Source organism: Phallusia mammillata, chromosome 3 (assembly GCF_965637545.1).
Source record: "Phallusia mammillata chromosome 3, kaPhaMamm4.hap1.1, whole genome shotgun sequence".
Lineage (NCBI taxonomy): Eukaryota > Metazoa > Chordata > Ascidiacea > Phlebobranchia > Ascidiidae > Phallusia > Phallusia mammillata.
The window spans coordinates 3075596-3084599 of NC_137254.1; the positions used below are offsets into that span (position 1 = coordinate 3075596).

Sequence of the window (9004 nt, forward strand, 5' to 3'; positions counted from 1 at the left end):
AGTTTTTCAACATAATCTACTTACATTGGTTTACAGGAAGCGGTGGTGGAGATGGAATGTTTGAATTAAATTCCCTCATCTTAATCTTGTTGAAAATCTGTACAGAATAATTTGAGCTTGACTTCGTGTCATAGATTTGTGACAGTTTTTAGTCAGTTTGTTTGCTCCTGCTAAATGTTAAAATTATTAACTGAGATTCAAAAACACCGTTCAAACAAAGTTAATAGAATAGAGAATATTGAAGTTATGCGGTCTTCATCTATGATTAAAAATTGCTTTAAATTTTTTTTGTACATTTTTATATTTTTACTAAATACTGTTTTTTAATTATTATTCCTACTTGGTTTGCTGGCTGAAATGGTGGACAAGGCAGAACCTATAAAACAAAAAAGCAACAAAATTTCAAAAGAGTAGGTATATTACAATGACGTCCATCAGCCATAATTTACAGCTTTCTGAAAGCCCCTAAAAAGGATTCAGGGCACCTATAATCCTGTTCAACATAGGTGCATACATTGTAGGTATTTGCTGATTTGTTTAACAATCGGGCACCAATTTTAGACCCACATCAAATCTTTTTCTATAATCCAAACTAAAACCCGAAAATAATCAAGGTATACAACGATTAAATTAATGTGCCGTTGTTGCAATTACATAAATGATTTTGGAAGTCGAGATGGCAAAAAGATAATAGAGTTAATACAATTATAGCAAACAAATCAATACATGAAAAGTAACTCTGCTAAAACTAATAATATAGAAACTTTTAATATACAGGATTGCTAAGTTCCGGTATGTGGCACACTCAAACATGTTAAAAGCAGTTTGTGTAAAAAGTGCTGAGAGTTAAGATCACTCGGTTTAGTCTATGGTTCCATAATAATAATAACAATAAAATCAAGTCAAAACTCAGTTTTTTTGTTAAATTTAGTCCCCAAATCTATTCTAGTCTTACTGTAAATTTAAATAACCGCGCTCTTTACGTCATTTGTCGGTATTTGTTAGTAGGTTTGAAATGAGCTTTTGGATTTTCTACCTATTTTTCTGTAATTTTAACGCAGTCCCCTTAGAAAAGTGGCCAGCTTCTTCGGACAGCGCAACAGGTCACCTCTGCAATCTCCGTAATTACTGCAACGTACGTAACCAGAACACCGACAGACACCATCAAATGAAATGCTTTAATCGGCGAATACAATCAATCTCAGTCACGTAGCAATGCAGTTTTTTAACTGTGAGAAATGGCCCACAGAGGTAACTCAGTGAGTGGCAAAGCTGAAATAACATATCACACATGAATAAGGCATTATGACGTCACAGCACATACGATTCACTCACCAGCAATATGTACTTGCAGTCAACACGACTGTGCAGTTTACAGGCGATCGGATGTCACAACTGTAATATTTACATTCAAAGATTAAATTCGAACACTTTAAGTTAGAAACATATGCAAGAAAGCTTACCACGACAGCAATGCACAGAATCACAAGATCGCCAATCGAATTTCAGTTAAATTCAATCCAATTAATCTTTACAGTTCGCCACTATATTTCACAGCTGCAATAATATATAGACAAGTTAGCTTACACAACTACGACAGCATTACACATAAATTCCAATCGCTAACCAATCGACACGGGCAGAAACAGACAAACCCTGACACACAAACTTGGAAATGATATCAGCCACGCTACAGTTCGCGCATGCGCAGGAGTGACGCAACAATCAAACGTTTGTTGTGCAATGCGCAATGAAGCGTATAACATGAGGTCCCATAAACAACTAATAAGAGCGCAGAGAAATTCTTACAGTAATGATTAAACAATCATCAGTTTTGAAATCCAATTTTAAACTTTATTGATTTTTCTAACTGTGCTGAATACCACTGTCTTTGAAATGCCACATTTGCACTTTTACAAATAAGACATATTGTACAATACCCTGCATTACTACGATACTTTTTGTATCATATTGGTCATTAGGACAATTTTATTTATTTATTTTTAATTATCTAGTTTTTTTTGCACTTTTGAATATGAATGGTGACATATTACAACAGTATGATTTGTTACTTAATGTGTTACTTTAGTTCGCTCGTTGTTATATATCACGTCGAAACGAGGTGTTATATCTTAAAAAGGCTAAGCACATTTTTGAACAAAATTTCGTTATAATTGTTTTGATGTTAACCTGCGACGACTTTTGCAATCCAATTCGCGACTACTTTTGCAAATCCAAGTATTTCATAGTAGTGTAAAAGACTATTCCCCTGGGGATTTGAAAAGACAACGAAATAAAAATAACTATCTAACCTTTGTGGGTGTATGTTGTGTATCCTTTGGGATTTGATCCTCATTGCCATCCGATTGCTCCGGTGGGTCTGGGATTCCGTTTGGGTCAAATTTGTCAAATACTATTCGATCTGATAAAAGTGACCCATTACATACACAAATTTTTGCAATGTCTATCGTTTTTTAACCTTGGTTTGGTGGTGGTCGGTGAAAGGTAATGTCACATTCTTCGCATGTAATCTTGTTAGAAACCTGAAAAATAAAAAGTTAAGTTGTTTCTTCAATGACAACAGTGTGTTGTGTATTTAGCGAAAAATAAAAACAAAAATACGTCACCTAATAAATACCCCTCACCTTCAGTGGTTGGAACAATATTTTGGAAGCATTTTTAATGCAAACTATAAAACTATTCATTTACACATATAACTTTCGACAATATTTCTTTAGAAATCAAGTTATTACTGTCGGTACCTCTTTGCAACTGCAGAATGTACGGCCGATATCTCCAAAATGTTGTTAATTATAACCTAAGTCAATTAAATGGGAATTAAATTTTGCAAAACATTTGCACTTACCGGTAGTTTGGTATTTTGCTGTTCATCCCACACCGAACTTTGTGGTTCTTTTTTCGACGTGTTGAATGACATTTGTTTATTTGCTAAAGTAATTAATTGTACTTTATTTTAGTGTATCAATTAGCTGCAGACATACAGGAGGGCATAGCTCGCATTAAAGTAATGATAAAGCGAGGGGAAGCATTAACAGGACTGTAATCAAATTCCGTTTATGCTGCAGCTATTGGTTTAATTATAGATTCATAATTTTTGTAAAATCAACACGGCGTTTCTAATCATATGACATATGACATAAAAAGAACTTTATTATTAAAAACGACTTAAGCTATGGGGTAACAACTTATTCAAATCATTGTTCAGCAAATTCTAAAACTGCTTTTGATAAGTTTGAAGCGTGCTTTTTGTTATATCCTAAAAAATTTTTTGACATTATTATAAAACTTTTTTCTAATGCAATTTTACTTAGGTGAACAAATCATCGATTAAATAGTTTATTGACTTACAATTTTGAATGATTCAGCCACACGCTTTAACGATTTATTTTACAAAGTTTGAGAAACAGATGCATTCGTTTTGACCACTCAACAGCAGCCATCGCACACAACATAACTGTTTAATACACCGACTACAAAAAGCGATGGTACACACGAACATTACTGAATTTACACTGCTTACTAGAAGTCATAATAAATGACCTCAACAAAAGAAAAGAATATATCTTAACAAAATGGTTTAAGTTATATTATTGCCATTCGAACCAACCTTCACAACTTAATTAATGTGCAAATTTACACGATTTAATAAAACCTTTCTGAAAAGTTAACCGTACATAGATCCTTAGAATTCATATAACTGCACATTAACTTGCACTGTAAAGTTTGTCACAAAATATCTCAAAGAAGAATCAATAAATGTACAGACTAACATTAACAGAAACGTCAAAGCATTGGATGCGTCATATCACACTTTTGTGACTAATTGGAAGTGACGTGGCAGACTCGTGAAAAGGAATACAGTGAGTGCAAGACGTTTTATCCAATCTTCGAGAAATGACACAAATACCCAAAATTTTTCACTTATAAAGCAAAAAGTTAGTTGTTTGTCTAAGTTGAAACCTACATCTTTTTTCTAATATCTTGAAAGTCAAATATTAATGGTTCAACAAAAGTTTGTGATGCACCCTTGTATATCTTTTGGTACTGGTACACCCAATGCATATTTTGCTGCACCTTAGGATGCACCGTGCACACCGGTTGAAGAGCACTGCTCTATAGCATGCGGTAAAAATAGGAATTGTGAGTTCGCAAAAACTCCAAGTTCTTGTGCACGCTTTTTAATTAGTGTCAATTAAGGTGTTTCATTAAAGATGGCGCCACACAAAGACAGGGACGCAGTTTATGGGTAATGTCTGCAGTAATGAAGTACTGTCTGATTTATGGTAACAAAGTCGCGAAGAACAAATACAAAAAACCTCAAATTTTAAGAACTTGGTTAGAATAACCTGACTGCATTGCTTTTTTCCCTTCGGCAAGATGAACAGGGAATCGGCTTATTGCAACGTGTACACACCGCTTTGTTCTGTATGTTCTACACAGAGATGGGGTTCTCAGAAGATGAATCATATTTCTAATAACTAGTCGACATGCAACAGTTCTGTATGTATTGTGCAGTACCGTACATTGCTACATTGACTGCACACCAAACGGTATAGCAGGGAGAAACGGAATCAATTCAATAACTGTAGATCCATTGAAATAACAAATAATAGGTTTTTACAAACGTATCTCACAAAATTTCACATACATTAAACATTTCATGGAATGAGTTACTGTTAAAACGAGGTGTGCTTTTCGTGTAGACTGTATTGACTGCCTGGCCTTATGCTTGGCATCATATTTTTCGTTGTGGGTAGTAACTATGTAATTGAGATATACTAAGTTTTGTATGTGATATGGCGTTATTTGGGAGGTAGTTTATATAAAGAAGAACAGCTAACGCTACAAAATTATGTGTTACCTGTTTGGAGGATTCAAGTACAAGCTCCATGTTTCAATTTCAGTAATAAAGCCCAAACGGTTAGAAGTGTAACGAAATAACTAAATGCAGGTTTCATAATGTAGTCGAACCACATGAGTTTCGTATTACGCGTTAAATCCAGTTAGATGTAGCGGCATCGTTATGGTACAGCCGCCGAAACTGTATTGATCCGGTTTGAGTCACCTGCATTGTGTTGCGGGGCTTGCGATGGTTTGCGTCGGTAATATCTAAGTAGGCCGCAGTGTGTTATAATGTATTTGAGAAAACTTGAAGCATACGAAGCGTTTTAGCTGAGAGGTAGCAGTATGATACTCGTATTGCTGAAACGGTTTCGACAAAGTTTTTGCAACACTAGACTCTACAAGTTTCCGGGTTGAATAAAAACTGTTGAGTATACTCTTTATAAAGACAGCCATGCATGTGTATATGTAACAGTTCATGTGCAAATGTGCATAGTTATTTGCATAATAGTTAAAATCTTGTTGCTGTGGAATTGAATTTTTGGTGATCTAGATATAGTTTATGGTATTACTGCCTTTTTGCGATGTCGATCAAAAAAAAAATGTCAAGTCAGCTGTTAAAACTTCTTTTTTTCGTCTGCTCGATGACTTTATATCAACGAGGTAAGTAATTTTTTGCACATTTCGATGCAAAACACATAGCAATTTTGAACGAAGCTTCAATGGCGGCCTATAAAGTTTACAATGATCATGGACTTGATACTTTACTCTAATTTATCAAATGAAACATAAATTATCCAAATTTGAATATGGCACTAACGTAGGGACAGTTTTGAGTTGTTTGCAGAAGAGTCACGAAATAATGAAGTTGAATGGTCAAGTCAACCTGTGATTAAAAATATATCTTGTATAGCTGCGAAACTTTGCAACAAATCGGCACAATTGGTTGATAAATAACAAACGCGCTGCAGCTGTACCAAACACGCCATGTAGCGGCTTATTGTTGTCGGGGTTGTATATAAGTGCGCGCTTGCTTTCTTTCTAATGGTAAATGCAATGTTTAGTTTCAGGCGATTCGTGTGGTGGGGCTGATGTGAACTTGGATACATGGAATACAAACATTTTGCCTTCATGTACTTCGTGGACTCAACGTTTTACCCACAGCATGGGTTCTCCTAGATTGGTTGTTTATTTTGCTCCAGGACCAGAGCTTGTTGCAGACAACTTTTGTAGGGTATGGGCTTTGATTTGGGCCACGTATGACTTTGGTCGTATGTTTTTTTATCCTCTAGGACGGGTAATACCTGACCGCGTTATGTTAACAATGAGTCCGCTGTCGCGCTGTCTGCACCTTAATGCTAGTTGTTGGTCTTGTTCGCCCTTCTGGATCAATCACTTTCTTAAACAAAAATCTGTGTTGCAATAAAACAAAATTCGAAACACTGAAATCTCCAGCAAAAGAGTTTGTATGAATGAAAAAGCATCTAAACTTTATTACACATGTGCGCAATTAACAGGTCTAAAGAACCATTACAACTCGACATTATAACGTGACTTAAGATAAAAACTCTCGTTTACAACCCTAACACACGCTGTTGTAATATAATTTCTGTAAAGATCTTCTTACCACAATCGATTTACCACAATTTTAAGATGCATTTATACTCAATTCTATTTAATGTAGATCCGAGAGGGAACCATCGACGGTCGCTTGGCTGGAACGTTGGTTGGCGGAGGCTCTTCTGTCCCCGTTATCGTTGAACACCCGTCTGTCAGTATATTTTGTATTACGAACCTTACAACGTTTTTTGTGGGTATTGAACTACAACCCGGCAAGTCGCAATTACACTTTCAAATCTAAAATATCAGTTTTTGAACTTCGCAAATCACGATTTGAATGTATAATGGCCAGGCAGCTGCTTAGAAACCGAAGCATTGTCACCAGCTGCACTGTCTGAGGCTTAACTATCAAATATTAATGTTTTTGTGTATTTAAGTTACACAGTGCGGGGAAGATGCTACCGGTCCGGTTTATAACCTAAAGTCTCCCAACTTTCCCAGTAACTACTCAGTTTACACTGCTTGTGTTTGGAGATTTCAATTGGAAAGCAGCACGTCCTTGGTATTTCAATTCTCCACTTTTGTCACCGAGTCTGGATTTGACATTCTTTACGTAAGTAATTGTTGTGTGTTTCGTCAATTCCCAAATGAGAACCAACAAACACACCGAACCCGATTTTTAAACAAGCCCGAATTGGACCAGAACTTAAGGCCTGCATAAAATGTTCAATAAACCAACTTACATGATACATTGTTTGGACTTGGATCCAAATACCATATCATTTTCAGTTCAAAGATGATGAAGGTAATGTGGAAAGATTGTCTGGGACTTATGATGGTGGATTGAATCATACAGTTACTGCAACAAATCTTACTCTTCTTTTTATCAGTGATTCATCCAGAGAAGCACAGGGATTTAATGGGACAGTTAATCTTGAAGGAGGTGAATTAAACTTGATTTTAACAACAAGAAAAATCTTTTATTTTTGTAGGCGCAGCAATTTGAGGGTAAATCGTTTTTAACATTTAATCTGTTCAATTTGAACTTAAGGAATTATCACTATGGGGCTGTTTGGCATTTTTCCAGAAGCAGTAATTTTGTAAGTTGTTGAAAAGGGAAAAACAAAATCGGATTCTTCTCATGGAGAACGGCAATAAATTGATTAAAAATTGCAAGCTTGACGTAATGTGCTGAATCTGATTGAATCCATCCAATGTAGAAAACGCTTAAAATTTGTTTCTCAAGATGCTGTTTAAAAGTAAACTAATATTTTTTTCTAGGAATAGAACAATCAATGAGTGTTTGTAGTACCAAAGATTTGACCATTACGTAAGTTTTTGTTTGTTTTGCTTGTTTGTGGTAACAATAAATAGATCTGACGAGATAGTGATTTATGTCTGTTTTTAGGCATGATTGTTCAAATTCCTGCAGAAAGCGGTCATTTATGAACAAAACGCATTCGTATTTATTCTATTGAAATGTCACAGCTTTATCATACAGTGTAGCCTCAGCGCCACTATTTTGCTCTCCTTAACATTTAGCCCTTGCGAAGCTGTTTCCGGCATGGTGATTGGTATGGTGCAATTGTGTTGCTTTATATTGTCTTTCCGCATGCAAATAAAACTTTACTCAACTTGCCAACAATATAATGGGCTATGCTAAAAATATGATGTTAATGTTATGGGCAGTTTATTTGGCATATTTGAAAACTTATCAAGCTAATTTTGCAGAGTAACAGCTGAAGAGCAAAACACATTAGATTACGAACTCGGTGACACACTTTACATCGCATTGGACAGGGAAACTCCTCTTTCACAACTGAATGACAGCTGCAAGGTCACTGGGTCAGTCCCGGTGTTCGTGTTTGACATTGGCCAATGTGAAGCTTTCTACAAGGTAAAACGCTACCCATTTTGTTTTCACCAATTTAGATTTCATCATCGAGCCACTGTTACCAAAAACGTCATTTTGCATTTGGGTGCAACGTTTGTTAAAACTATACAGACCAGCATCACATAAACAGATATGTTGGACACATAAATATTTGGAGGACAATAGTCAAATTTTTTGCTACACTTTTAAAAATGTTTTTGTTTGTGTATGAACAGAATGAGAACGGAATGGTGTTGGTTTCCTTTCTGATCTGGAGATACCTAGCTCCAACTTCTGCTGTGATCCAACGCGAAGTTCAAAACAAGCTCAATGTGACTTGTCTGTTTGAATCCGATCTACTTCTCTCGTCATCCAATGTCAAACCTCAAGTTGGGTAAGGGGACAACAAGGGCACATGCCATATGTTACACGACACATGACATCAGTTGGTAATTGTTTCAACGTGCAATGTTGGTTTTATCATCACTATTACTAGCCAAACGTTATGAAAAGTAACAAATAAAAACAAGAAAATGAAACTTCAGTTCTAAATCAATATAGAAATATGTTTAATTATCTTCGAAATAACAATGTGCAGATCCGTTGAAATTTCGGCCGAGAATACAGGAAACTTTGACGTCGCTCTAAATCTTTTTACAAACGAACATTTCAACGAAAGCTTGCCTGTGGAAGTCACTGTGCCCAACT

The 9004-nt window shown here is 35.7% G+C and overlaps 1 long non-coding RNA gene across 1 annotated transcript; it reads right to left on the reverse strand.

Moving 5' to 3' along the window:
- Positions 1–1164: 1164 nt before the first annotated feature.
- LOC145217654 (uncharacterized) lies at positions 1165–1804 on the reverse strand. Its single transcript, XR_013857451.1, has 3 exons — positions 1464–1804; positions 1336–1395; positions 1165–1272 (listed from the first exon to the last, which is right to left on the reverse strand). It is a non-coding gene; the product is annotated as an uncharacterized LOC145217654 (long non-coding RNA).
- Between the last annotated feature and the right edge of the window lie 7200 nt (positions 1805–9004).